Source organism: Tamandua tetradactyla, chromosome 2 (assembly GCF_023851605.1).
Source record: "Tamandua tetradactyla isolate mTamTet1 chromosome 2, mTamTet1.pri, whole genome shotgun sequence".
Classification (NCBI taxonomy): domain Eukaryota; kingdom Metazoa; phylum Chordata; class Mammalia; order Pilosa; family Myrmecophagidae; genus Tamandua; species Tamandua tetradactyla.
The window spans coordinates 139,611,654-139,638,918 of NC_135328.1; the positions used below are offsets into that span (position 1 = coordinate 139,611,654).

At 52.5% G+C, this 27,265-nt stretch overlaps 1 long non-coding RNA gene and 1 pseudogene across 2 annotated transcripts in view; one reads left to right on the top strand and one right to left on the bottom strand.

The window, feature by feature from the left end:
- Positions 1 to 2,983: 2,983 nt before the first annotated feature.
- Positions 2,984 to 27,265, bottom strand: part of LOC143673993 (uncharacterized) — a 61,471-nt gene continuing 37,189 nt past the window's right edge. The window contains exon 3 of one of the 2 annotated variants that reach the window (XR_013170813.1): positions 2,984 to 3,280. This is a non-coding gene — a long non-coding RNA (uncharacterized LOC143673993). Of the gene's footprint in view, positions 3,281 to 9,393; positions 9,827 to 27,265 lie in introns of those variants that run through there. The other variant, XR_013170816.1, reaches the window with a different exon arrangement.
- LOC143654299 (sterile alpha motif domain-containing protein 5-like) lies at positions 17,011 to 17,976 on the top strand (annotated as a pseudogene).

Consider the following 27,265-nt stretch of genomic DNA (forward strand, 5'->3'; position numbering starts at 1 on the left):
TCCTCAGCTGCTTGTATTCCACCCTGGGTCTCTTTGGAATTTGGTCCCTGCTTCTGGATATGTGCAGGGTTCTGACTTGCAGCTGTGAGTGGCTCTATAGTCTGCATCCATAGCAGGAGGGAGCCTGGGTGGGTTGCCTCTATGTGACTCCCTACCTGAGCAGGACCAAGTGAGGGAGAGGCGCCCATGCTGGCAGGTCCTAGAAGGAAGTCTGCTACCTGATAATGGTTGTTTATTTTATTTTTTTTAATTCAGTATTTGTGGAACCGTTCTCCATTCTCTGTTGTACTCCACAGATCCAAACAAGTGGGATTTGTCCTTTTTTGTTAGTTGATTTTGTAGGGATACTTTTCCAGGAAATGTCTTATGTTGCCATATCAATGACATTACTCTTAAGTAGTAGTCTTTCAGTTTTTGAATTTTCTTTGCTAATATGTACAAATTCAGTTGATTTTTTCATATATTGATTTTGTATCCTTAACCTTTCTTAATATGAGTTTCTAGGAACTGCTTACTTAGATTATTAGGGCTTTTTACATATAGACAATTATGTTATCAGTTTATAGAGGTGGTTTTATTTCTTCCTTTATAATCTCTATGCTATTCATTTCTTTTTCTTGACTTACTCCAGTATTAGGTGAAAGCATTCTGTCTTTCACCATTAAGTATGATGTGAGCTGTATGTCTTTTGTAGATACCTTTTATTAGGTTAAGAAATTTCTTTTTGCTCTTTATTTGGTTGAGAATGTTCCTGTTTATACTATTTGCAAGGTATACTATTGATACTGTTTTATCATAAATGAATGCTGAGTTTTCTTAGTGTTTTTTCTGGACGTATTCATTTGAGATAATTATGTGGTTTTACTTCTTATTTGATGATACAGGGAATTTCTTGATTTTTGAAGTTTGATTAGTCTTGCATTCCCAAGATAATCTACTTGATTGTGATGCATTATCCATTTTATATGTTGCTAGATTTACTTTTTTGTAAAGATAATTGTTTCTCTATTCATGTGAATATTGATCAGTATTTTTTTCTTGGGCTTTTTGTCCTGTTTTCTATCAAGGGGATTAAAAAATACATTAAAGCAAAGAGTTGGAAAGTGTTTCTTGTTCTTTCATTTTCTGGTATAGTTTGTATAGACTTGGAGTTATTTTTTTCTTAAGTGTTTTCTAGAATTCACGAGCCTAGCCTCTTGGGCTAGGAAATTACTTTGTGTGAGAAGGCCATCTCTCCTCTTCTACTGTCTTGTTTTGAAATAAACATCTAAAGACAAATTAACTGCCAGATAGCGTATATGCCTTTGAAAGAGACAAATGCTTGTGTTTATCTGCCTATTATAGCACTGTATTTCATAAAATATAAAGTGAGAATTACATAAGATTGACTTATAAATCAGGATGTTCTTTCTGACGGGGTTCATGTTATGTAAATTTATTGCTCTAAAGCTTGCAATTACTTGTCTCAGCTCCATGGTGGAGCCAAAAGCATGATCTTCACATTTTCCCTTCAATTGAAAAGAGTATCTATGTAAATCTTGAAAATCTACACTGAATTAGGTAGTAATTAATATTTCATAGAACATGTTTACAAATAATGCATATCACCTGCAAAAATTAGTAATGGAGTGATGATAGAGTTACAATTTTCCTCAAAAGTTGGTAACTTTATCAACTCCATCAATTATATTACAGTGATGCTACAAACATTACAGAGTTTTGGAGGCAGAGAAAACAAGAGAAATGCATGTGTAAAATATTTTTATGAATTTTTACATTGTATATTTTGTAGAAAAAATAAAGAAGGATGATGTGCTATGAATATTTTTAAAGCAGTCTAGAAATGTGTATAGAGATTTCTAAATAAAGAAAAGAGGGAATGTAATATTTGCTTAAAGAGTTTTGAGGAATTTATAATAGTAAAAGAAAACTGCTGAATCTGGATTTCATTGATTAATAACAGTGAGCTTAAATGGAAGATTTCACATTGAGAGCACTTTTCAAATATAAATTAATCAATTCTCAAAACACTGTAGTTGTTTCACAGGTACAGAAACTGAGGTGGAAGGTGGAGTAGTATTTTTTTTGTACCAGTAAAGGAACTTGACATCAAAATTAAAAATGATTGAGAACCACTTAATGACAAATTTTAAAATCAAGGCCTTTTATGTTATTTGTTTCAAAATCAGGAACAAAGAAGATAAATAACTTTGCCTTGAGTTTTCATACTTTGGGACTTTTTTCTATCTGATACTTTAATAAGTACATTAAAATATGCATTTTACAATTTTTATTGCCTAACTTTCCCATTAGCAAGAGTTCTGGCAATTTAAAGGAAAGTTTAGTTCCCAAATTAGAAAACAGACCTCACAAGAAGGAAACTGAAGACTCAATTCATTGAGCTTCATTAATGGCTACATAATTTACATGTATTTAATCACATCTTGCAATGACTAAGCTTTCGTTTTATAAGGTAAGATACTGTGTGATCACTCATGAAGGTTGGTTTTGAAGATGTTCCATGCATGACTGAATGCTATTCTCATATAAAGAGATCAATTCCTTTCCTGCAGAGAGGGACTGTGCTAGAAACTAAAAAGGGTTATAACAAACTACCATTTTATAAACACTGTTGTGTAAAGTCTGTTTGAGTTGCTAAAATGACTTATGTAAGGCCATTTTATTGATATGTACTTAATGCATACAAGTATTAATAATTTGACAATTCTGATATTGAGGATTTAATGCTGCATACTTGTTTTTCAGGGCTAGAAATGCAGGATTGAATAAGATGCTGTTCTGGACCTCAAAGAACCTTGGAGGAAAGAGACACAACAGACATTATTTGATGGATGGATGATTGACCTGGAATATCACATGATAGACTTTAAACTTTTACAAATATTAAACTTTTCACAAAAAGTAAATGGAAAAAAAATAGACATACAAACTGGGAAAAGAAGAGGAAAACAAAGAATTCACATGAGACTTGGAAACTTGGAAAAAACCCAGAGATTGTAGACTCTTTCTGGGAATGTTTTTCTTCCATCTTTGCTTAAGAATCATAATGTTAAATCATAGACAGCTGTTTATCAACCCTTCCTGCAGTTTTCTTGGGTTTTTCTTTGTTACATTTTTCCACAGTCCCTTTATCCAGTCTATCCAGTGACAGACTATTTGAATGTAGCAAACAAGGTGATATGATGTATAGCAGCTCTCTTCTTCAGTCGGGGTAATTTCTAGGTAAATTTGTGCTAGTGTAGCCCCATCTATCCGTGGACTATGAAAAGAAATGAATGCAGCAATTCAAGTACATTATTTTTAGAATATTTAAAAAAACTGTCATTACAACCATGCAAAATAGAAAACATAAAAGATAAAACAAACATGACCACAATAGTTCTACCTAAAGTAGAATCTGTTTAATTTCTTTTTAAAGCAACAATATCCTAATAAGACTAGGGTAACTTCAGTTATATTACTATTTTTTTTAATTCAGCCTTATACTTCCTAAATGGTCAAAGATGTTTTTCTGAATTAAACTTTATCAAAGTGCCCTATATTTATAGATTGGCACTTAAGTGAATATTAGAATCAGTATTTACATGAAACACCTGCAAATTAGGCAATTTTATTCTATTTAACCCCTCACAGATTGACAAGTTGCTGATTTTTCATTAAGTATGAAATTCTTTCATTTATTCATTAATTCAACAAAACAATCAAATACCTCCAATGCATCAGGCCCTGTCAAGCACTGGACAGAAATTTGTTTAACTAAGGAAATATATTTTTGTTGATGTATTAGTTAGGGTTCTCTAGAGAAACAGAATCAACAGGGAATGCTCACAAATATAAAATTTATATTAGTGTCTCACATGACTGCAGAAATGCAGAGTCCAAACTCCACAGGGCAGGCTGTGAAGCTGACGACTCTGATGGAGGTTCTGGACAAATTCCACAGGAGAGGCTCACCAGCCAAAGGAGGAAGAGAGCCTGTCTCTTCTGAATCCTCCTTAAAAGGCTTCCAGTGATTAGATTAAGCATCACTCATTGCAGAAGATACTCCTGTTTGGCTGACCACAAATTGAATCAGCTGTGGATGCAGCTGCCATGATCATGATTTAATTCTATGAAACGGTCTCACAACAATGACAAGCCAGCACTTGCCCAACCAGACAAACAGGTACCACCACTTGGCAAAGTTGACACATGAAACTGACCATGACAGTCCACCCCTAGTCAACTTGGCAGCTATACATGCCACCTTAAACCATACCAAATTTCTAAATAAAAAATAATAAAACACACATTTTTTTCTTTTACCTAACAATACTCAACTGTCTTGCATATAACTGGAAACATGTTAAATCTCTCCAGAATAGAGTGCAAATCCTTGGGTAATATTCATTCTTAAACTTGATTTCTTACAACTTAAACAGTATAACATGAACAAAACAGTATTACAGTCCTTGTTTCTATAACTAATCATGTGGTTGAAGTTCATATTTATTGCTACCTTCTTCCACTACCTATTCCATGTTCCCTTTACCCTCAGCAAGCACTTCAGCTGATCATGGTTCTTTGCCTGGTGGGGTGACCCAAACCTTCATTCCTGAAGTTTTGATCCATTGGTAGTCCCACCTGGGTTGAGATGTTATGGTTTTCCATTGACTCATCACAGGGCATGGTAGTACTAAGAGATGCACTAGGGGATCTCCTGAATTCCAGAAAAACTCATCTTTACTTTGAATGTGTAGTTATAGTCCTATTTCCTGTTGATAGGATCAATCACCCCACACAGTACAGTAATTCCTTTCCTTGCTTGTTGACTCAGAGGCATGAGAAGCCCAAAGTGGCCAGATGGCAGTCTTAACTTCCAGTTCAATTGTATTGTGTCTCCTGGTAGAAGCATGCCTCCTTTTGGGACAAAGACCTGTAAACTACAGAGCTTAAGGTTGCAGGGACAGGGAGCAAAAACTTTTCTAGTGGATCACTAGAGGTGATAGTAAATGGTGACACTCCTATTTCCACCCTTTGATTCCTGGACCCGTGAGTCCTAGCTGGGGGAGAAATGGCACAGTATAGTAAATGCTGATTCAGAGCATACACAGCCTCCTGGAGAACATTGCCCCAGCTCTGCAAGGTTGTGCCAACCAGTTGGCACCATAATTGAGTCTTCAAAAGGCCATTCCACCATTTTAATAACCCACTGCCTCTGGATGATGGGGAACATGGTAAGACCAAGAATTCCCTGAGTATGTGCCCTTTGCTGTACTTCATTTGCTATGAACTGTTTTCAATCAGAAGCAATGCTATGTGGAATGCCATGATGATGGATAAGGCATTCTGTACATCCATGGTTGATAGTTTTGGCAGAAGCATTGCATGCAGGGAATTCAAACCCATATCTGGAGTACATGTCTACTCCATTTAGAACAAATCACTGCCCCTTTCATTATGGAAGTGGTCCAAAGTAATCAACCTGTCACCAGGGTAGCAGGCTGATCTGCTTGGGAAATGGTGCCATATCAGGGGCTGAGTGTGAGTGTTTGCTGCTCACAGATATAGCACTCAGCAATGACCATAGCCAGTGTGGCCTTAAAGAATGGAAGTCCATTTGCTGAGCCCATGCACAACATCCATGCCTACCACCATGCCCACTTTGTTCATCAGCCTATTGGGCAATGACAGGAGTGACTGAGAAGAGGGGATGACTTGTATCCACAGAATGGGTATGGGTCATCTTATCAATTTGATTATTAAAACCTTCCTCTGCTGAGGTCACCCTTTGGTGAGCATCCACATGGACACAAATATCTTCATGTTTTTTGCCCACTCAGACACATCTCTCCACAGATCTATTCCCCAGACCTCTTTTTCAGCAGTTTTCCAATCATGCTTCTTCCAAGTCCCTGACCATCCAGCCAAACCAGTAGCAGTAGCCCATGAATCAGTATACAGATGCACCTGTGGCCAGTTCTCCTTCCAAGCAAAATGAACAACTAGGTGCACTGCTTGAAATTCTCCCCACTGAGAGGTTTTCCTCTCTCCACTGTCTTTTAAGGATATCCCAGAAAGGGGTTGTAGTGCTACAGCTGTCCACTTCCAGGTGGTACCTGCATATCCTGCAGAAACATCTGTAAACCACACCTGAGTTTTCTCTTTCTCAGTTGACTGACTGTAAGGAAGTCCTCAAGAAGCCATAGCTCTGGTCTGGGAAAGAGACCATAACTCTAATCTGGGAAAGAGAAGGTAATGTGATGGGAGACCACTTCTTTGTGTAACCTACTTGTGCCTTCAGGACCTGCTTGAGCCCTGTCTCTTATATACCATTTCCATTTTATGATGGAGTGCTGCTGTGCACACTCAGCTTTATAGCTTGGTGGGTCAGACAACATCCAGCTCATGATAAGCAACTCATGTCTCATGGTAACTTTGTGGCCCAGGTTGAAGTGTTTCTACTAAGGCCCAGTAGCTGGTCAAAAGTTGTTTTTCAAAAGTAACATAGTTATCTACAATGGATGATAAGGCTTTACTCCAAAATCCTAAGGATTGCATTATGATTCTCCTATAGAGACCTGCCAAAAGTTCCAGACAGCAACGCTTTTTGCCACTGACACTTCCAGCACCATTGTATCTGCTGGATCATATGGCCCAATTGTCATACCAGAATACACAGCAGTCTGGACCTGTCACAGAGCCTCTTCTTGTTCAGATCCCCATTCAAAACTAGCAGCTTTTCTGGTTTTCAGAAAATGGGCTGGAGTAGCACACCAAAATGAGGTATATTTTGATTCCAAAATCCAAAGAGGCCAACTAGGCATTTTGCCTCTTTTTTTGGTCTTAGGCAGGGCTAGATGCAGCAGCTTATCCTTCACCTTAGAAGGGATATTTTGATGTGTCCCAAACTACTGGCCACCCAGAAATTTCACTGAGGTGGAGAGCCCCTATATTTTTCTTGGATTTTTCTCCTATCTTTGGACATGCAAAATGTCTTACCAGTGTCTAAAATACTTGCTACGTCTTGCTCACTAGGTCCAAACAACATGCTATCATCAATATAGTGTGATGTCTTGTGGGAGGGAGAAATGATCAAGTTCTGTGCAGACCATGACATCAGGCGGGTAAATTGATATAATCCTGAGGTAGGCAGGGAAGTTATACTGCTGGGTTTGCCAGCTGAATGCAAACTGTGACTCTTACTGATCACAAATCTAGTGGTCCTTGCTGACAACTATTGAGAAAAAAAGCAGTTTCCAGATCAATAGCACCAGGTATCAGAAGATGTGCTGATTTGCTCAAACAATAATAGCACACCTGGAAAAGCAGCTGCAATTGGAGTCACCACCTAGTTAAGTTTACAATGCTCCACTGTCATCCTCCAAGAACCATATGTTTTCTGCACAGTTCAAATAGGAGGGTTAAATGGGGCTGTGGTGGGAATCACCACCCCTGCATCCTTCAAGTCCTTAACAGTGGCACTAATCTCAGCATTCCCTCCAGGAATCCAATATTGCTTCTGATTTACTATTTTGCTAGGTAGGGGCAGTTCTACTGGCTTCCACTTGGCCTTTTCTACCATAATAGCCCCCACTCCATAAGTCAGAGGACCAATGTGGAGATTCCTTCTACTTCTGAGTATGTCAGTTACAATTAAGCATTCTGGGACTGGGGAAATGACCACAGAATGAGTCCATGGACCAGTGGGCCCACTGTGAAATGGAATTAAGCTAGAACTCCATTGATCACCTGATTCCATCAGCCCCTACTCTGTAGGACCAGAGTGCCATTTTAGGTCTCCTGGAATTAGTGTCACTTCTGAGCCAGGGTCTAACAATTCCTGAAATATCTGATCATTTTCTTTTCCCCAATGCACAGCCACCCTGGTGAAAGGCTGTAGGTCTCCGTGGGGAAGGCTGGGAGGAAGACTAACAGTGTAAATTTTAGGCAGTCTGACAGGATCCTTCCCCAAGGGTACCTGGTCCTCCCCTCATTCAAGCGGCTCTGGGTCTGTAAATTAGCTCAAGTCTGGGAATTACAGGGCCATGACTCTCTGCTTTTGTAATTCATGTTAGGCTTCCATTCACCTGACCTAGAATTCTTCTGCTTATACAGTTAAAATAAGAATTCAGTAGACTGCCCATCTATTTTACTTCTAGGTACCCCACAATCTACCAGCCAATGCCACAAGTCTCTGTGAGTCAGATTATTTTGACTACTGCTTTGAGTCTGCTGTCCATTTTGGAGGCAACATCTAACTTTTCTATGGTGATTAATTGTCACCACTTGGCTTGTGCTGACTCAGGATCCAATCATCCCTGTTGTGTTTAAGGATTCCATCTCACTGACAGCAGTTCCCATGGTAATATCTGACCTACGGACAAAGGTGACTATAGAGCTCTTCAGGGATGATGGAACTAGTCTCACAAATTTACTTCTCAAAATTCTGGTGAAAGATGTTACCTCTGGACATTCCTGGGGTGTGTGAGCTGGTCTTTCATGATAAATTCACTCTAACTTTCCCATCTCTCTAAGCCTCTGGATCCCCTCATCTACATTATAACAGGGCAGTACTGGCATTTTGACCTCGGGTAATGTTGGCCACCTTTTGATCCATGTTTCAGCCAACCATCCAAACCAACTGTTAATGCCCTTTCTAACTCCTTGAGCTACAATACTGAATACAGAATCTCTGCTTAGTGGGCTCACATCAATAAATTAAACTTGCTCCAACTTTATGGTCCTTCTACCATTATTCCACACCCTTAATACCCATCCCCACACATACTCCACTGACTTCTGTCTATATAGATTGGGAAACTTATGCAGTTCTTTGGAGTAGAGTATACCTTCTCATGAGTCACACCTTGTACCTCACTTTTGGGGCCTATTGGGACTTTAGATTAGGTACAAGTTTTGAAGAAAAGAGGGGTGGTGGGTGTGGGTCATGAAAACCCCAAGGCATCCCGTTGCAGTTTCATCTGGTGTAACAGGATTAATCACTCTAAAAGGAGAAGTGAGGGCTGTTTCCCCAGGCGAGGTGGTTACAGGTTTATAGGTTATAGGTTTATAGGGTTAATCTCTTCATAGGTAGAATTTGGCTAGCAGACTCCTCAGAGCAGACTGGTGGCCAGGAAGCCATTTCCTTAAGGCAGGCTAGAGGTCCTCAGGATAGACCATTACAGGATTATCTAGCAAAAGCTCAGCAGATTCCAGGTTTCCATGACCCCACTGCCATCATTATCAAACCATATGTCCCCAGTCCAAGATTCGGGATCCCATTCTTTTCCAATGAAAGCCCTTAGCCTTAACAGCAGATACCCTGCAAAGCTGAGATTTCAGTTTATGTTGTAAATCTGCTACTTGCACAGTGATGCTCTGTGTGTGCTTTTCAGAGCTCTTAAGTCTGCAACCACAGGAAATAACATTTTCTTTCAGGGCATGCATGGAAACTTCTACGTCTTTCAGACCATGCTTAGGTTGCAAATTTGAAGCTTTCAGCTCATCCCTTTCCCTCATAGTTGTATCCAGTGTATCTAACAAGCAACCACCATCATCATAATTCCTAATTCCACAAAACTCCATTAAGGTGTCAAAAACACTCACACCCAAAGCCTTGCCTCATGGAAGTGTACAATTAGCAGAATCTAGTGGTGATACTCTGTGTCTCTATTGCCAACTCACCCTGTGGTCTGTCATTGCTGTCTTGATTATTGGAAACAGTCATTAGTGCTTTTGTGTCTAGTCAGAGTAGAAAGCCATTTGTAAAAATCCAATTTTAAGATTCTGTTTCTCAAGAGCTACTCCCAGTACCAAGTTGTATCTAGAGAAACAGAACAAACAGGAGCTATCTATAAATATGAGATTTATTAAGGTGTCTCATACTACAGTGGGAATAGAAAAGTCCCAAATCCATAGGCAGGCTGTGAAGCTTGCCACTCTGAAAAAGGGTATGGACGAACTCCACAGGAGAGCATTGAGGCTGAAGAAGCATTGAAAATTCTCTCTTCTCTTTTAAAAAAAATATTCAACTGACTGGATTAAACCCAGCTGATTGGATGACCTAATTTGTGGGAAATGTGTCCTTAGTTGATCCTAGATGAAATTAGCCCCAGCTGCAAAAGCTAACTGATGATTTAATAAAACAGCCTTCTAGTTTATCAACCAGCCATGAAATATCTTTCCAGCCATGGTTAGGCCAGTGCTTGCCTGACTAGACAGCTGGGCATCATTACCTAGCCAAGGTGATAACAAAACCTAACCATCACTGGTACTTTCAATTTTAATTTTTTCAAAATTTTGTTGGCATTTTTTCTTGATTTATATGTATTATTTTTATCATAAAAAATAGAAAGAAAAGTTATTTCAAGTAAGCATTCTTTAAAATGTCCCCAGTTTAAAATGAGAGTCAAAAATTATGCAATTGAAATTCTGGGATGTGTTTTCATAAATTTGTAAACAATACTTTAAATAAATATATCTTTTGTTTACTTTTATTCCACAGTAGTTTTCACTTGGTAATATTTTCACAGAAAATACATCCAGAAACGTGTATGTTTAAACCCAGCCTTGGCTTGAGAGTCAATATATATTTAGATGAAAATTTTTCTATAGTATTACAGGCAAATAAATCACTCAAGGAATCATGGAAAAGGATACTGTTATAGCTGGGAGAGTTGTAGAGAAAACATCTTTCTTTCCAATTTATCCATTAGGAAGTTGAGGACAGCTAAGCAGTGTTATTTCACTGGGATCATATTCTTAAGTACACCTAGAATCCCAAGGAAGGTTCTGTGGGGTTGTGAAGTTTGGGATGGAAGGGGGTAATTATAGAGAAAAGAAGTGTGATTGAAGAATCTTGATTCTGAATTCTGTATTCCCAAGTTTTCTCTCAGTGGGACCAACTCTATCACTGTAACACACACACACACACACACACACACACACACACACACAAATACTCTCAAGTGAGCATTAACTGGACAGAATTTTTTTTTTTTTGCTAACTCAGGACAGAGGCATGAATCTGAAAGCTAGATTACCTAAATTATTCACAGAGCTTATATGCAAAAATGAAATGTTACCAATGCAATTTGATGATATAGAAGGTATATCCTTTGTCCTTTTATAAGCTATTCTGTCATTAAGAATATTGGGTATTTAGAAAATGAAGATGCCTAAAATCTGTTTGGACCAGCTCAATCATGTAACAAATGTGTATCTGTTTACCTTATTGAAGTTGCTTTGTGATGATTTGTTTTTAGAGATACACAAGTTCAGTCTAAGCCAAAGAAAATTTTGATTCTGAATTCTAGATTTCCAATATTTCTCTTAGTGGAACCAACTCTATCCCTTAACACACACACATATGCTCCACGTGAGAGCTGATATTGGAGGATGGGAGATGACAAGGGTAAGTAGAACAATGAAGGGAAAATATGTCTTATGATGCCTGTTTTAATTTGCTAATGCTGACAGAATGCAATATACGAGAAAGGTAAAGGCTTTTATAAAGTAGATTCATTAAATTTCAAGTTTATTTATAAAAATGTCCAAACTAAGGCATCCAGAGAGAGATACCATGACTCTGAGAAAAGGCTGAATAGCATGTGGGATTTCTCTGTCATCTGGGAAGGCATGTGGCTGGCATCTGGCTCCTGCTTCATTACTTTGTGCTTCTGATTTTGGTGGCTTCCTCTCTAAGCATCTGTGGGCCCTCACTTAGCTTTTCCAAGGCAAAGCTCTGGGTTCTTGTTTGCTTAGCATCTCATGAGAGGGCACATGGCAATGTCTGCTGGGATCCTCTCTCAGCTTTGGGTTTCAAACAGCTCTTGCAGGTCCTATGGGTCCTTCTGATGTTTGCCTCTGCATCTCCAAATGTTTTCAGCTGTGTTGGTCCTCTGCTCTCTGGGTGCTCTCCTAGAGACTCCGGTAGACTAATTAGGATCCCTTCAATGGGCTGAGTTACATCTCCATCTAACTGAAAGTTCACACCCACATTGGGTGTGTCACATCTCAATGTAAACAACCTAATCAAGAGGTCCTACCCTAAAATATTGGAGATGGCTGCCCCCGCAAGATTAGATTATGATTAAAAGAGCATGGCTTTTTGGAGGAACACAATAGTTTCAAACCAGCATACTGCCCAAATAATTTAATTTGGCATCTAATCATAGGTTCATAGTTCCTATATCCTCAAATTTTTTATTTGATTTAGCCAGTCTTGCAAAATGATGTGTTTGGAACCGATAACTACATATTAAGGTTAATTTTTATCATAAAGAAAAGAAAGAATTTTTTTAATCCAGAGATTCACTGTTTTAAATCTATACTATTCAAGTAATTTGATTCTAACTTCAATAAGATATTCTAGTTATACAAACTATTTTAATAAATTAAACATCCTTGACAGTATAAACTTTACAGAAATAAAAATTTCCTGTAGTTGTTCATGATGGTGTATTTCCTGTGCCTTCACAGATGTTATTTCTTTTATGCTTCATGATGTCATATTTCTTGAATATACAAAAGTGCATAACAAAGACATTGAAAATGAAAACAAAATATAATAAATATTGACTGATGCTAGAGTACTCATGATAGGCATTACTAACTTTGAACAGACAATAATTCACAGAAATCCAAATTTGGGGATGCATCAAAAGGAGTGCTTAGAGGGAATTTATAGCAGTAAATGCAAATGCACAGATTAGAAATAAATTAAACTACAATACATAAATATCTAGGAAACTAGATACAGAAGAGAATATTAATAAAAAACAAAGAGAAGAAAGGAAGTAATATAAATTGAAGCATAAATTAATGAAATCAGGGAAGCAATAGAGAAAACCAATGAAGTCAAAAGCTGATTTTTAAAAAGATCAATAAAATTTAATAAATTTATCACCATGATTACCAAAAGAAGAGAGACATCACAAATTGCTCAAGCCAAAAACTAAGACAGTTCATCACAACTGATACCATGGAAATTAAATGTATGAAAAGGAGATACTATTAACAACTCTATGTCCACAAATTTGACAACTTAGGTGAAATAAATCAATTCCTTGAAAGGCCCCAACTATCAAGCTTCACACAAGAGAACAAAATTAAAGAAATGGAATCAATAATTAAAAATGCACCAAAAAGAGAAAGAAAGCACCATAATCACCTCCAGATGAGGCCTGCATTGCCTTAATGCCAAAATCAGATAAAGATATTATAAGAAAATAATATTACAGACCAATATCTTCTATAAACATAGATTTAAACATTCCACAACAAAATATTAGCAATTTGAATACAATGTTTTAAAAGATGATAAACCAGGATCAAGTGACTTGATTTATTCCATGTATGCAGTGCTGATTGAAGATTTGAAAAATCAATGCAATTGACCATATCAACAGATTAATGGGAGAAAAAAAAACATTTAACCATATCAATTGATACAGAAAAAGCATTTGATATAGTCCAAACACCATTAATGAATGAGACTCTCAGAAAACTAGGAATTGAGGGGACCATCATCAACTCCATAGCACATATCTTAAAAAAATCCTACAGCTAACATCATACTTAATGATGACATAGGACCCTTTTCTTTTAGATAAACAACAGATCAAAGATGGTTGATATACTTTGATATATATCTCCTCATTCCTATTCAACATTATACTGAAAGTTCTAGCTAGTGCAGTAAGACAAGAAAAGGGAAAGAAATCATACAGTAGAAAGGAAGGAATAATATTGTCTTTATTTGAAGATGGCATAAATGTCACCAAAAAAAAAAACTCCTGGAAAAAAATCAGTGTTTATAGGAAGGTCAGTCTACTGTACAAAAGGCAATGTATTGGGTGCATGGGGGGTTCAGCGACAGAATGCTCACCTTTCATGCATGAGGCCTGGGTTCAATTCCAGGGCCATGCACTGCCCCTCCCAAAAAAAGCCAAAGTACCAAAGACAATTGCTTACCAATATATCAGCAATGAATAATTGGGATTTGAAATAAAATATGCCATCTACAAAAATGCCCCCCCCCAATAAATGTTTAAACCTAAAATTATGAAGTTATAACCCATACCAAACTCTGAAATCTGTTCCAGAACTAACTGTGGTGCTGTGCTTTGAAATTTATTGCTTTTTTTGTATGTATGCTATTTTTCATAAAAAAGAAAAAAAGTTGACTGTGAAGATAAGAAAAATATTTATTCCTTCTAGCTTCCTATATTCTGGAGCAGCTAGAAGGAAAAATCTAACAGGATCATATGGTAGCCCATGACAAACTCTGGGATCAGCCCTATAACTACTTGTCAAAGAGGGCTTTGAAAACTATTGCTTTTTTCTTTCTTTGCTTTGTATATATGTTATATTATACAATGAAAAAGTTAAAAAAAAAGTGAACGAAATCTCAAAAGGGTAAACCATTAAACCATTCTCCCTGTCTTAATCATGACTTGAACTCTCATTGACCTCTCCCTCAAACTCCTGACAGTATTATGGTCTACTCTATGATGTAATAAAGTAAAACATTTAAAGACCTGTCACCTTCGAGTAACCATTCTCTCTGTTTGACTTAATGATTTATTGAATGAAATACAAGATACTCTTTGGAAATGATGGTGTTGCTGAAATCCATATGAATAAAAGGTGGTCATGGCATCATTAACATTTCTCAGGGACAGCACCCCCTCCTGGCCTGCGCGCTCCCTAACTCTCGCTCTCTGGTCTCCCTGCCCGTCCCCTCCAACGCTCTCCAGCACCTTCTCATTCTCTGGGCCCCTCAGTCTCTCTGTCGCGGTCCCCACCCACCCCAATCCCTGCCCAGGCGGCTCTGGCCAGCAGCCCCAGTAGGCCGCCTGGGCGCCCCAGAGACCCTCGCCTCCTGGCTCGGCTCTCGGGGACTTTTCGGAGCTGCTGGTCTGTTCTGCTCCCGGGGTGAGATCTTGTTGCTGTCACCTTCACAGCCTCCTAATGCCAGACTGTCCAACTCAGACCTGCCCTGCATAGCGACAGGGCCAGTGCCTGGGGCAAGGCGAGGGGCATGGGCTACGACAGGGGCAGGGGCAGGGACTTGGCCAGGTACTGGGACAGGACAAGGGGCACGGCCAGGAGCCGTGGCAGGGGCAGGGCCAGGGTCAAGGGCAGGGGCAAGGGGCAGAGGCAGGGCAGGGTTGGGACACAGTCATCACCAGGTGCAGGGGGCAGGGCCAGAGCCAGGGTTGGGCCAGGGGCAGGGGCAGGGGCTGTGATAGGGGCAGGGGCATGGCTACGCCAGGGGCAGAGCTAGGGCCAGGTCCTGGGACAGTCAGGGGCAGGGGCAGGGGCAGGGCCGAGGACTGGGGCACAGCCAGGGGCAGGGGCAGTTGCAGGGCCAGGGACAGGGCCATGGCCAGGTCTGGGGTAGGGGCTGGGGCAGGGCGAGGGCCAGGGTCTGAGACGGGCCCAGGGGCATGGCCAGGGCCAGGGGCAGGTACAGGGGCAGGGGCTGGGGTAGGGCCAGTGGAAGGGGCAGGGCAGGGTAGGGACACGAGCAGGTGCCATGGCAGGGGCAAGGCCAGGGCCAGGGGCAGTGGCAGGGCAGGGCCAGGGGCAGTGGCAGGGGCTTGGCTGGGCCAGGGTAGAAGCAGGGCCAGGGGCTGGGGCTGAGGCAGGTGCATGGGCATGGCAGGGGCATGGCCAGGGGCAGCAGAAGGGCCTAGGGCTGGGGCAGGGGCAAGGCTAGGGTCAGGGCCAGGGACCTGGGCAGCGGCAGGGCACAGGGCAGGGCCAGGGGCTTGTGCAGGGGCAGGGCCAGGGCCAGGGTCTGGGGCAGGACCAGGGACACGGCAGGGGCAGGGCAGTGTCAGGGGCAGTGATTGAGGCAGGGCCAGGGCCAGGGGCTAAGGTAGGAACTGGGGCAGGGCCAGGGTCTGGGTTAGGGCCAGGGGCAAGGGCAGAGCAAGAGAAGTTGCATTGCCAGGGGCAGGGGCATAGCCATTGGCAGGAACATAGGCTGTGGCAGTGGCAGGGGCTTGGCAGGGCAAGGGGCAGGGGAAAGGTCAAGGACTGGGACAGGGGCAGGGGCAGGAGCAGGGGCAGGGCCAGGGGCAGGGCTTGTGGCAGGGGCAGGGGGTGGGGCTTGGGTAGGGCCAGGGGCAGGGGCAGGGCAGGATAGGGACAGGGGCAGGGCCAGGAGCAAGATCATGGGCAGGGCCAGGGCCAAGAGCTGTGGCAAGCTCAGGGGCAGAGCCAGGGCCAGGGCCAGGGGTTGAGGCAGGGGCAGGAGCAGGAGCTGGGGCAGTGCCAGGGGCCGGGGCACAGGCATAGCAGGAACAGGGCAGGTGCATGGTCAGGGGCAGGGTAGGGACAGGGGCAGGGCTGAGAGCTGTGACAGGGGCAGGGACAGTGCCAGGGGCTTCGGTAGGGACAGGGTCAGGACCAGGGACTGGGGAAAGGACAGGGGTAGGGCCAGGTGCTGGTTTAGGGCCAGGGATCGGGCCAGGGAGTTGGGCAGGTTCCGGAGCTGGGCCAGGGGCAGGGGCAGGGGCAGGGGCAGGGAAGGGGCAGTGGAAGAACAGGGGATGGGACTGGCAGGGGCACCAGAGAGCAGGGTTAGGGAGCGCGTGGGCGGGGAGGTTGTGCCCTAGGGAGGGATGCGCCATCCTGAGAAAGTGCTGCTCCCCCCCACCCCCCCACTCCCCCACCCCCCCACCCCCCCACCTCCCCACCTCCCCACCTCCCCGAACCTGAGCTCGGCAGTAACAGCAGCAGGAGGTTTCCACGCGGCTGGAGGGAGCCGAGGCCGCGCAGCCAAGCCCGGCGCGCCCCACCCCGGTGCGGGCCTAGGAGCGGCCAGGAGCGCGCCGGCTGGGACGGGCCGGTGAAGGCGCGCGGGGCCCGGCCAGACAGAGGCGGGATCGCAGCGAACGCGGGGGGGCGCTCGAAGGCGCCGCGGGCCTCGGGCGGGTCCCAGGACCCTCCCCCGCGGGAGGACGCGGGTCTCGCGCTGCACATCGGTGCGCCGCCATGCGGAGGAAGCCGTGTCGCTGCCAGGGCACACGGGAGACGCAGCCTCGGACGGGGACGGGCGCGCACGGGCAGAGCGGCGGCCCCGGCTGCCCCCGGCTGCGCCGACTTCACCCCGCATCGCTCCCGGGCGCAATCCGGCGGCGCGCCCCCTTACTGCCCCCAGGGCGCGCGCCCGGAGTCGGCGGCTGCACGGGGCTCGCTGCGCCCGCTCGGCCGCCGCTCGCTTCCGGAGGCGCTCGCACCTGTGTCAGAGCCGCCCGCGGCGGCCCCCGCGGCCCGAGGACAACTTCCGCGCTGTCTGTCGGTCCCCGCGCGCCGAGGCCCGAAGTTGGAGCGCCGGCGCCGGCACGGGCAGCAGCGTGGTTTAAAAGTGGCTGCGGGCGCCGCTGCTCGCGCAGTACGCGCAGTCCTTCCTGGACAACTGCTAAGACGACCTGCAGGTGTGCCGGCAGATCGGGGACCCCGACCTGGACGCCATCGGGGTGCTGGCGCCCGTGCACCGCCGCCGCCTCCTGGAGGACGTGGGCCACCTGCGGGAGCAGGATGAGGCCACCGCCGGCCTCTGCTTCACGCTCAAGCCGCCGCCTCCCGCCGACCCCGGGTTCCCCGAAGCCTTCCGAAGTCTCGGCCGCCGGAGCCAGCCCCGCAGGGCCCACCGCACCCGGGAGAGGATGAGCCACCCCCGGCTGAAGCAGAAGATCCTGATCCAGGACAAGATGATGCGCGATGGTGTGCGCTGGGGCAAGGCCCCGCACCCACGTCAGGTGAGCAGGGGGCGGGCGTCGGGCCTGCGGCTTCTCTACATTTTTCTCTTGCGGCTGCTCATTCCTTCCTTGCAGGGTCACAGGTGCGGGTGAGGCGGACTCTGCACCCTTCGCCCTCAGCTGGGGCCGGGTCTCCGTGCAGCCCCTGGCGGAACCGAGTCCTGGGCTCCTGCGGTGCTCTGGGGGCCGTGGGATCTGAAGGGCAGGAGAAGACTGGGTAATAGCTACCTTGTCTTGGGCCTTCCTTTTCTTCTTGTCTTTCTTTGCATTTTGAGTGACTCCAAAGAGACACTGGCTGTAGTATGTCTTTGTGCTCGGTGCGCAAGGAAAGTGACCTCCCTTCTGCCCGGGACTCCCCCCACAGCGGCTCAATGTAAAGTTGCCAGGGTTGGGGCTAGACATGGGGGTTTGATGGGACGGGCGTTAATAAGGTGCAGGCAAGCTCCCTTGAGATGAGTTTTTTCCCCCGAAGGGTACAGAATGCAGGCAGGCACTATGGCCTGGGGTTCCCAGGGCGTCCCACACTTGGGAAGGGAAGGCTGTGCTCAAGGAGAGGAGCTTTTTAAGACTGAGGGAGGAGGGCGCCAGGAAGGGCCTGGAAGCTCCATGGCTGCTGGGCGTGGCAGGCCCAAGGATGGGGCTTGGGTGTCAAAGTAACTATCATAAAGACCCAGTTCCAAGTGGCGCGCAGTCCACCCAGAGTTTGCCTGGCGTGGGTCCCCATGGCTGCTCCACAGGCTCACCAGAGCCCTTCCCTGGCCACACTGGAAAGTGCACAGGCTCGCGGGAAGACACCTGCCTGGGAAGCCCAGGAGGAACTTGCAGAGGTGCTGGGGCCGCAGCCGTGCAGAGCAGCCGGTGGAGCAGCCATGGGGACCCACGCCAGGCAGACTCTGGGCGGAGGCCGCACCACTGAGAACGGGGACTTTTTGGTAGTTGCTTTGACACCCAAGCCCCACCCTTGGGCATACCATGCCCAGCAGCCACGGAGCTTCCCTGCACGCTCCTCCATCAGTCCTGAAAAGCTCCTCTCCTTGCGCACAGCCTTCCCCTCCCAAATGCAGGGATGCCCTGGGACCATCAGGCCATAGCGCCTGCCTGCGTGCTGTACCCTTCTGTGGAAAAAACTCATCCCAAGGGAGCGTGCATGTGCCTCATTAATGCCCCCCATCCAACACCTGTGCCCCCGCCCCACCCCTGGCAACTTTACAGATGCCCCACTGTGGGGGAGACCCCAGTGGCAGGGTGGTCACTTTCCCTGCGCACCTAGTACAATGGCACACGACAGCCAGTCCCTCTTTGGGAGTCACTCAAAATGCAAAGAAAGACAAGGAGAAAAGGAAGGCCCAAGACAAGGTAGCTATTACCCAGTCTTCTCCTGCCCTTCAGATCCCACGGCCCCCAGAGCACCGCAAGAGCCCAGGACTCGGTTCTGCCAGGGGCACGCCGGGGGCTGCGCGGAGACCCGGCCCCGGCAGAGGGCAAAGGGTGCAGTCCGCCTCACCGGCACCTGTGACCCTGCAAGGAAGGAATCAGCAGCCGCGAGAGAAAAATCAGAGAAGCCGTAGGCCGGATGCCAGAACCCGCGCGTGCCTGCTCACCTGGCAGGGGTGCGGGGCCTTGCCCCAGCGCACACCATCGCGCACCAGCTTGTCCCGGATCAGGATCTTCAGGTTCAGCCCGGGGATCCCTGCGGGGCTGGCTCCGGCGGCCAAGGGCTTGGAAGGCTACTTGGGACCTGGGGTCGGTCGGAGGCGGCGGCTCGAGAGTAAAGTAGAGGCCAGCGGTGGCCGCGTCCTGTTCGCGCAGGCGACCCACGGCCTCCAGGAGGCGTCGGCGGTGCGCGGGCGCCAGCACCCTGATGGCGTCCAGGTCGGGGTCCCCGATCTGCCGGCACATCTCCAGATCGTCGTAGTCGGTGTCCAGGAAGTACTGTGCATACTGCTCGAGCCGCAGCACCCGCAGCCACTCCTACACCTCGCTGCTGCCCGTGCCGGCGCCGGTGCTCCAACTTCGGGTCTTGGCACACGCGGGGGCCAGGGTGCCCAATGGGCAGGGGCAGGGACAGGGCCAGGTGCTGGTTTATGGCCAGGGATCGGGCCAGGGACTTTGGCAGATTCAGGAACTGGGCCAGGGGCAGGGGCAGGGCCAGGGCCAAAGTCTGTGGCAGGGGCAGGGCAGGGCCAGGGGCAAGGCCAGGGGCAGGGACAACGGCAGGGGCCTGGTCATGGGCAGGACAAGGGGTAGGGGCAGGGCCGAGGTCTACGGCAGAGTCACGGACAGGGCCAGGGAGTGGGATGGGGCAGGGCCAGGGGCTAGGGCAAGGGCAGGGGCATGGCCAGGGGCAGGGGCAGTGATGAGGGTTGTGGCATGTGCAGGCGCATGGCCAGGAGATGGAGCAGGGGCAGTGGCAGGGCAGAGCCAGAGACAGGAGCTGGGGCAGAAGCATAGGCAGGGGCTTGGCTGGGCCAGGGTCAGAAGCAGGACAAGGGGCTGGAGCTGGGGTAGCTCCATGGGCATGGCGGGACAGGGCCAGGGGCAGGGCACCGGTGAGGCAGTGCCAGGGACATGGCCAGGGACAGGAGAAGGGTCAAGGACTGGGGCAGGGCCATGGGCTGGGGTAGGGGCAGTGGCAGGACCAGGACCAGGAGCTGGGGTGGGCCCAGGGGCAGGGCCCGTGGCAGGGGCAGGGGCAGGGGCCCGGGCTGGGGTAGGGTCAGGGCAGGATAGGGACTGAGGCAGGCCCTGGAGCAAGGTAATGGGCAGGGTCAGGGCCAGGAGCTGTAGGAAGCCCAGGGGCAGAGCCAGGGCCAGGGCCTGGGGCAGGGACAGAGCAGGGGAAGGGGCTGGGCCAGGGAAGGGGAAAGGCGAGGGGCAGGGGCAGGGGCAGGCTAGGGTTGGGGCAGGGTCATAACCAGGCGCAGGGGCAGAGACAGGGCCAGGGCCTAGGACAGGGGCAAGGGAAGGGCCAGGGGCTGGGGCAAGGGCAAGGGCAGGGGCATGGGCTAGGGCAGGGGCAGGGACTTGGCCAGGGGCTAGGGCAGGTCCAGGGGCTGGGTCACAGTCAGGTGCAGGGGCAGGGCAGGAGCAAGGGCAGGGCCTGGGGCTGGGGGAGGCGCAAGGTCAGGGGTAGGGTGGGGCAAGGGATGGGCCAGTGGCCGGACCATGGCCAGGTCTGGGTTAGTGACTAGTGCAGGGCGAGGGCCAGGGCCTGAGACAGGCCCAAGGGCAGGGCCAGGGCCAGGGGCAGGGGCAGGGGAAGGGGTATGGCAGGGTAGGGGCAGGGGCTTAGCAGGGCCAGGGCCAGGGGCTGGGGTAGGGACAGGGCCAGGGCAAGGTCAGAGGCAGGGACAGGGGTAGGAGGAGCAATAGCAAGCCCAGGGGCAGGGCAGGGGTGGAGGCAGGGCAGGGTCAGGACAGGGTCATCACCAGGCACAGGGGCAGGGGCAGGGCCAAGGGCAGGGGCAGGGGCTGGGGCAGTGCCAGGGTCAGAGGCAAGGGTAGGGGCAGGGCCAGGCGCTTGGCAGGTACCAGGCAGGAGAAAAGGCAAGCCCAGGGGCAGGGGCAGGGCCAGGGGCTGGGGCAGGGGCAGGGGCAGAGGCAGGGGCAGGACCAGGGGCTTCGCAGGGTCGGGACAGGGTCATGACCAGGTACAGTGGCAGGGCCAGGGCCAGGACCTGGGTCAGGGGCAGGGGCAGGGCCAGGGGCTGGAGCAGGGCATTGTCAAGGGCACAGGCTGGGGCAGGGGCAGGAGCCTGAGCAGGGCAGAGGGAGGGCCAGGGGCAGGGACAGCGGCAGGGGCCTGGTCATGGGCAGGACAAGGGGTAGGGACAGGGCCGAGGTCTGCGGCAGAGGCACAGACAGGGCCAGGGACTGGGATAGGAGAAGGGCCAGGGTCAGGACAGGCAGGGTCAGGGACAGGGTAGGGGTATGGTAGGGCCAGTGGCAGCCGCAGGGCCAGGTGTTGGGGCAGGGACAGGGGCATGGTAGGGGCAGGACCAGGGTCAGGGACAGGGACGGGGCAGCGGCAGGTCAAGGGCCAGGGGCTGGGGCAGGGGCAGTGGCAGGGCCAGGGGCTAGGGCAAGGGCAGGGGCATGGCCAGGGGCAGGGGCAGTGATGAGGACTGGGGCATGTGCAGGGGCACAGCCAGGAGATGGAGCATGGGCAATGGTAGGGCAGGGCCAGAACCAGAACCAGGGCCAGGGGCAGGGGCTGGGGCAGAAGCATAGGCAGGGGCAGGGCAGGGGCAGTGGCAGGGGCTTGGCTGGGCCAGGGTCAGAAGCAGGACAAGGGGCTGGAGCTGGGGTAGCTCCACGGCATGGCGGGCCAGGGGCAGAGGCAGTGCCAGAGGCATGGCCAGGGGCAGGGGAAGGGTCAAGGCCATGGCCTGGGGTAGGGGCAGGGGCAGTTGTATGATAGGGTCAGGGACAGGGTTATGGCCACCAGCAGGGGCAGGACTGAGGGCTGGGGCAGGGGCAGGGACAGTGTCTGGGGCAGGGGTAGGGGCAGGGTCAGGGCCAGAGGCAGGCTCAGGGCCACGGGCTGGTGTAGGAACAGTGGCAGGGCCAGGGTCAGGGGCTGGGGCGGGCCCAGGGGCAGGGCCTGTGGCAGGGGCCTGGACTCGGGTAGGGTCAGGTGCAGGGGCAGGGCAGGATAGGGACTGAGGCAGGCCCAGGAGCAAGGTAATGGGCAGGGTTTGGGCCAGGAGCTGTAGGAAGCCCAGGGGCAGAGCCAGGACCAGGGCCAGGGCCAGAGGCAGGGGCAGGGGAAGGGGTATGGCAGGGTAGGGACAGGGGCAGGAGCAGGGCCAGGGGTAGGGGCAGGGGCTTAGCAGGGCCAGGGTCAGAAGCAGGGCCAGGGGCTAGGGTAGGGACAGGAGCAGGGGCAAGGCAGGTAGGGACAGGGACAGGGGCAAGGCCGGAGGTAGGGCCAGGGGCAGGAGGAGCAATAGCAAGCCCAGGGGCAGGGCAGGGGTGGAAGCAGGGCAGGGTCAGGACAGGGTCATCACCAGGCACAGGGGCAGGGCCAGGGCCAGGGCCTGGTACAGGGGCAGGGGCTGGGGCAGTGCCAGGGGCAAGGGTAGGGGCAGGACCAGGGGCCTGGCAGGTGCCAGGCAGGAGAAGTGGCAAGCTCAGGGGCAGGGCCAGGGGCTGGGGCAGGACCAGGGGCTTGGCAGGGTCAGGACAGGGTCATGACCAGGTACAGTGCCAGGGCCAGGGCCTGGGTCAGGGGCAGGGGCAGGGCCAGGGGCTGGAGCAGGGGCATTGTCAAGGGCACAGGCTGGGGCAGGGGCAGGAGCCTGAGCAGGGCAGAGGGAGGGCCAGGGGCAGGACGGCGGCAGGGGCCTGGTCATGGGCAGGACAATGGGTAGGGGCAGGGCCAAGGTCTGCGGCAGAGGCACAGACAGGGCCAGGGACTGGGATAGGGGAAGGGCCAGGGTCAGGACAGGCAGGGTCAGGGACAGGGTAGGGGTATGGTAGGGCCAGTGGCAGCCGCAGGGCCAGGTGTTGGGGCAGGGACAGGGGCATGGCAGGGGCAGGGTCATGGCTGGGGCAGGGCCAGGGGCAGGGCCAGGGGCAGGGGCAGTGATGAGGGCTGGGGCATGTGCAGGGCCACGGCCAGGAGATGGAGCAGGGGCAGTGGCAGGGCAGGGCCAGGGGCAGGAGCTGGGGCAGAAGCATAGGCAGGGGCAGGGCAGGGGCAGTGGCAGGGGCTTGGCTGGACCAGGGTCAGAAGCAGGACAAGGGGCTGGAGTTGGGGTAGCTCCATGGGCATGGCGGGCCAGGACCAGGGGCAGAGGCAGTGCCAGGGGCATGGCCAGGGGCAGGGGAAGGGCCTAGGGCTGGGACAGGGGCTGGGCTAGGGTCAGGGCCAGGGGCCTGGGCAGGGGCAGGGCATAGTGCAGGGCCAGGGACTGGTGCAGGGGCCAAGGCAGGGCCAGGGGTTGGTGCAGGGTAGGGGCAGAGGCAGTGCCAGGGGCAGGCCCAGGGGCAGGGCTGGGGCAGGATATCGTGAGGGGCAGTGATTGAGGCAGGGCCAGTGCCAGGGGCAGGGGCTGGGTTAGGGCCAGGGGCAAGGGCAGTGGCAGGGCAGGAGCAGGGGCTGGGGTAGGGCAGGGGCAGAGGAGGGGCATGGGCATGGCAAGGGCAGGGGCAATGGCAGTGGCTTGGCAGGTCCAGGGGCAGGGGCAGGGCAGGGACAGTGCAGGGGCAGGGCTAGGCACTTGGGCAGGGGCAGTGGCAGGACCAGGGGTTGTGGGAAGGACAGGGACAGGGGCTGGGGAAGGGGCAGGGGCAGGACAGAGGCAGGGGCAGGGCAGGGACAGTGCAGGGGCAGGAGAAGGACCAGGGGTTGTGGGAAGGATAGGGGCTGGGGTAGGGGCATGGGCAGGGCCAGGAGCTGGGGCAGGCCAAGGGCTGGGACAGGGGTAGGGCAGGGGCAGGGCCAGGGGCCTGGGCAGGGGCTGGTGCAGGGCCAGGGACAGGGGAGGGTCAGGTGCAGGGGCAGTGCCAGGATCTGGGGCAGGACCAGGGGCATGGCAGGGGCAGGGCAGTGTCAGGAGCAGTGATTGAGGCAGGTCAGGGCCAGGGCCCGGGTCTGAGGTAGGAACTGGGGCAGGCCCAGGGGCAGGGACAGGGGCAGGAGCAGGGGCTGGGGCAGGGCCAGGGCCTGGGTTAGGGCCAGGGGCAAGGGCAGGGCAAGGGAAGTTGCAGTGCCAGGGGCAGGGGCATCGCCATTGGCAGGATCATGGGCTGGGGCAGTGGCAGAGGCTTGGCAGGGCCAGGGGCAGGGGCAGGGGAAGGGTCAAGGACTGGGACAGGGGCAGGGCTAGGAGCAGGGACAGGGTCAGGGACTGGGGCAGGGCCAGGGGCTGGGGTCGGGGCAGGGGTGGGGCATGACAGGGCCAGGGGCAGAGTTAGGGCCAGGGGCTGGGGCAGGTGCAGGGGCAGAGGCAGGGGCCAGGGCTCCCAATGGGCAGGGACAGGGGCAGGGGCAATGCCAGGGGCTGGAGCAGGGGCAGGGGCAGGTCCAGGGGCAGGGCCAGGGGCCGGAGCAGGTCCAAAGGGTAGGGCCAGGGTCTGTGGCAGGGTCAGGATCAGGACCAGGGGCTGGGGCAGGGACAGGGGCAGGGGAAGTGGCTGAGGCAGGTGCTGGGGCAGGGGCAGAGGCAGGGCCAGGGCCAGGGCCAGGGGCTGGTAGAGGGCCACGAGCAGGGGAAAGGCAGAGTAGGGATAGGGGAAGGGCCAGGGGAAGCCCAGGGGCTGGGTTAGGGCCAGGGGCAAGGGCAGGGCAAGGGAAGTTGCAGGGCCAGGGGCAGGGGCATGGTCATTGGCAGGACCACGGGCTGGGGCAGTGGCAGGGGCTTGGCAAGGCCAGGGGCAGGAGAAGGGTCAAGGACTGGGACAGGGGCAGGGGCTGGGGCAGGGCCATGGGCTGGGGTAGGGGCAGGGGCAGGGCTATGACAGGGCCAGGGACAGAGTTAGGGCCAGCAGCAGAGGCAGGACTGAGGGCAGGGGCAGGGGCAGGGCAGGATAGGGACTGGGGCAGGGCCAAGGGCAAGGCCAGTGGCAGAGGCAGTGGCAGGGGCAGGGGCAGGGGAAGGGCCGAGGGCTGGGCCAGGGGCAGGGCCAGGGCCAGGTCTGGGGTAGGGGCTGGGACAGGGCAAGGACCAGGGTCTGAGACGGGCCCAGGGGCATGGCCCGGGCCAGGGGCAGGCACAGGAACAGGGGCTGGGGTAGGGCAGGATAGGGACACGGGGAGGTGCCGTGGCAGGAGCAAGGCCAGGGGCAGTGGCAGGGGCTTGGCTGGGCCAGGGTCAGAAGCAGGGTCAGGGGCTGGGGCTGAGGCAGGTGCATGGGCATGGCTAGGGCAGCAGAAGGGCCTAGGGCTGGGGCAGGGGCAGGGCTAGGGTCAGGGCCAGGGGCCTGAGCAGGGGCAGGGCACGGGGCAGGGCACGGGGCAGGGCCAGGGGCTGGTGCAGGGGCAGGGACAGGGGAGGGCCAGGTGCAGGGGCAGTGCCAGGATCTGGGGCAGGACCAGGGGCAGGGCAGGGGCAGGGCAGTGTCGGGCAGTGATCGAGGCAGGGCCAGGGGCTGAGGTAGGAAATGAGGCAGGCCCAGGGGCAGGGCCAGGGGCTGGGTTAGGGCCAGGGGCAAGGGCAGGGCAAGGGAAGTTGCAGTGCCAGGAGCAGGGGCATGGCCATTGGCAGGACCATGGGCTGGGGCATGGCCATTGGCAGGACCATGGGCTGGGGCAGTGGCAGGGGCTTGGCAAGGCCAGGGGAAGGGGAAGGGTCAAGGACTGGGACAGGGGCGGGGGCTGGGGTAGGGGTAGGAGCAGGGGCAGGGGTATGACTGGGACAGGGACAGAGTTAGGGCCAGCAGCAGGGGCAGGACTGAGGGCTGGGGCAGGGGCAGGGCAGGGACAGTGGCTGGTGTGGGGTAGGGGTAGGGGCAGGGCCAGGGCCAGAGGCAGGCTCGGGTCCACGGGCTGGTATAGGAGCAGTGGCAGGGCCAGGGCCAGGGGCTGGGGCGGGCCCAGGGGCAGGGCCCATGGCAGGGGCAGGGGCAGGGCAGGATAGGGACTGGGGCAGGGCAAGGGGCAGGGGCATGGGCTGGGGCAGGGGCAGGGACTTGGCCAGGGGCTGGGGCAGTATGGCGACATGGTCAGGGCCTGGGGAAGGCCAGGAGCATGGGCTGGGACAGGGGCAGGGGCAGGGGCAATGGCAGGGGCAGTGTCAGGGTCAGGACCAGGGGCTGGGGCAGGGACAGGGGCAGGGGAAGGGGCTGAGGCAGGGGCTGGGGCAGGGCCAGGTGCAGGGGCAAGGCAGGGGTAGGGGTAGGGCCTGGGGCTGGGGGACGCACAGGGGCAGGGGTAGGAAGGAGTAAGGGCAGGGGCAGGGGCAGTGGCAGGGTCTTGGCAGGGCTATAGGCAGGGCCAGGGACAGGGCCATGGCCAGGTCTGGGTTAGTGGCTGGTACAGGTCGAGGACCAGGGACTGAGACAGGCCTAAGGGCAGGGGCAGGGGAAGGGGAAGGGGCAGGAGCTTGGCAGGGCCAAGTTCAGAAGCAGGGCCAGGGGCTGGGGCTGGGGCTGGGGCAGGGCCAGGGCCAGGTCTGGGTTAGTGGCTGGTGCAGGTCGAGGGCCAGGGGCTGAGACAGGCCTAAAGGCAGGGCCAGGGGCAGGGGCAGGGCCAGGGCTGGGGGCTAGGGTAGGGACAGGAGCAGGGGCGAGGCAGGTAGGGACAGGGGCAGGGCCAAAGGCAAGGCCAGTAGCAGAGGCAGTGGCAGGGGCAGGGGCAGCTTCGGGGCCAGGGGCTGGGGTAGGGTCAGGAGCAGGAGCGAGGCAGGTAGGGCCACGGGCAGAAGCAGTGGCAGGGTTAGGGCCAGTGCCAGGGGCTTCGGTAGGGAGAGGGTCAGGGCCAGGGCCAGGGGAAGGGGCAGAGGCAGGGCAGCATTGGTACAGTGTCATCACCAGGTGCAGGGGGC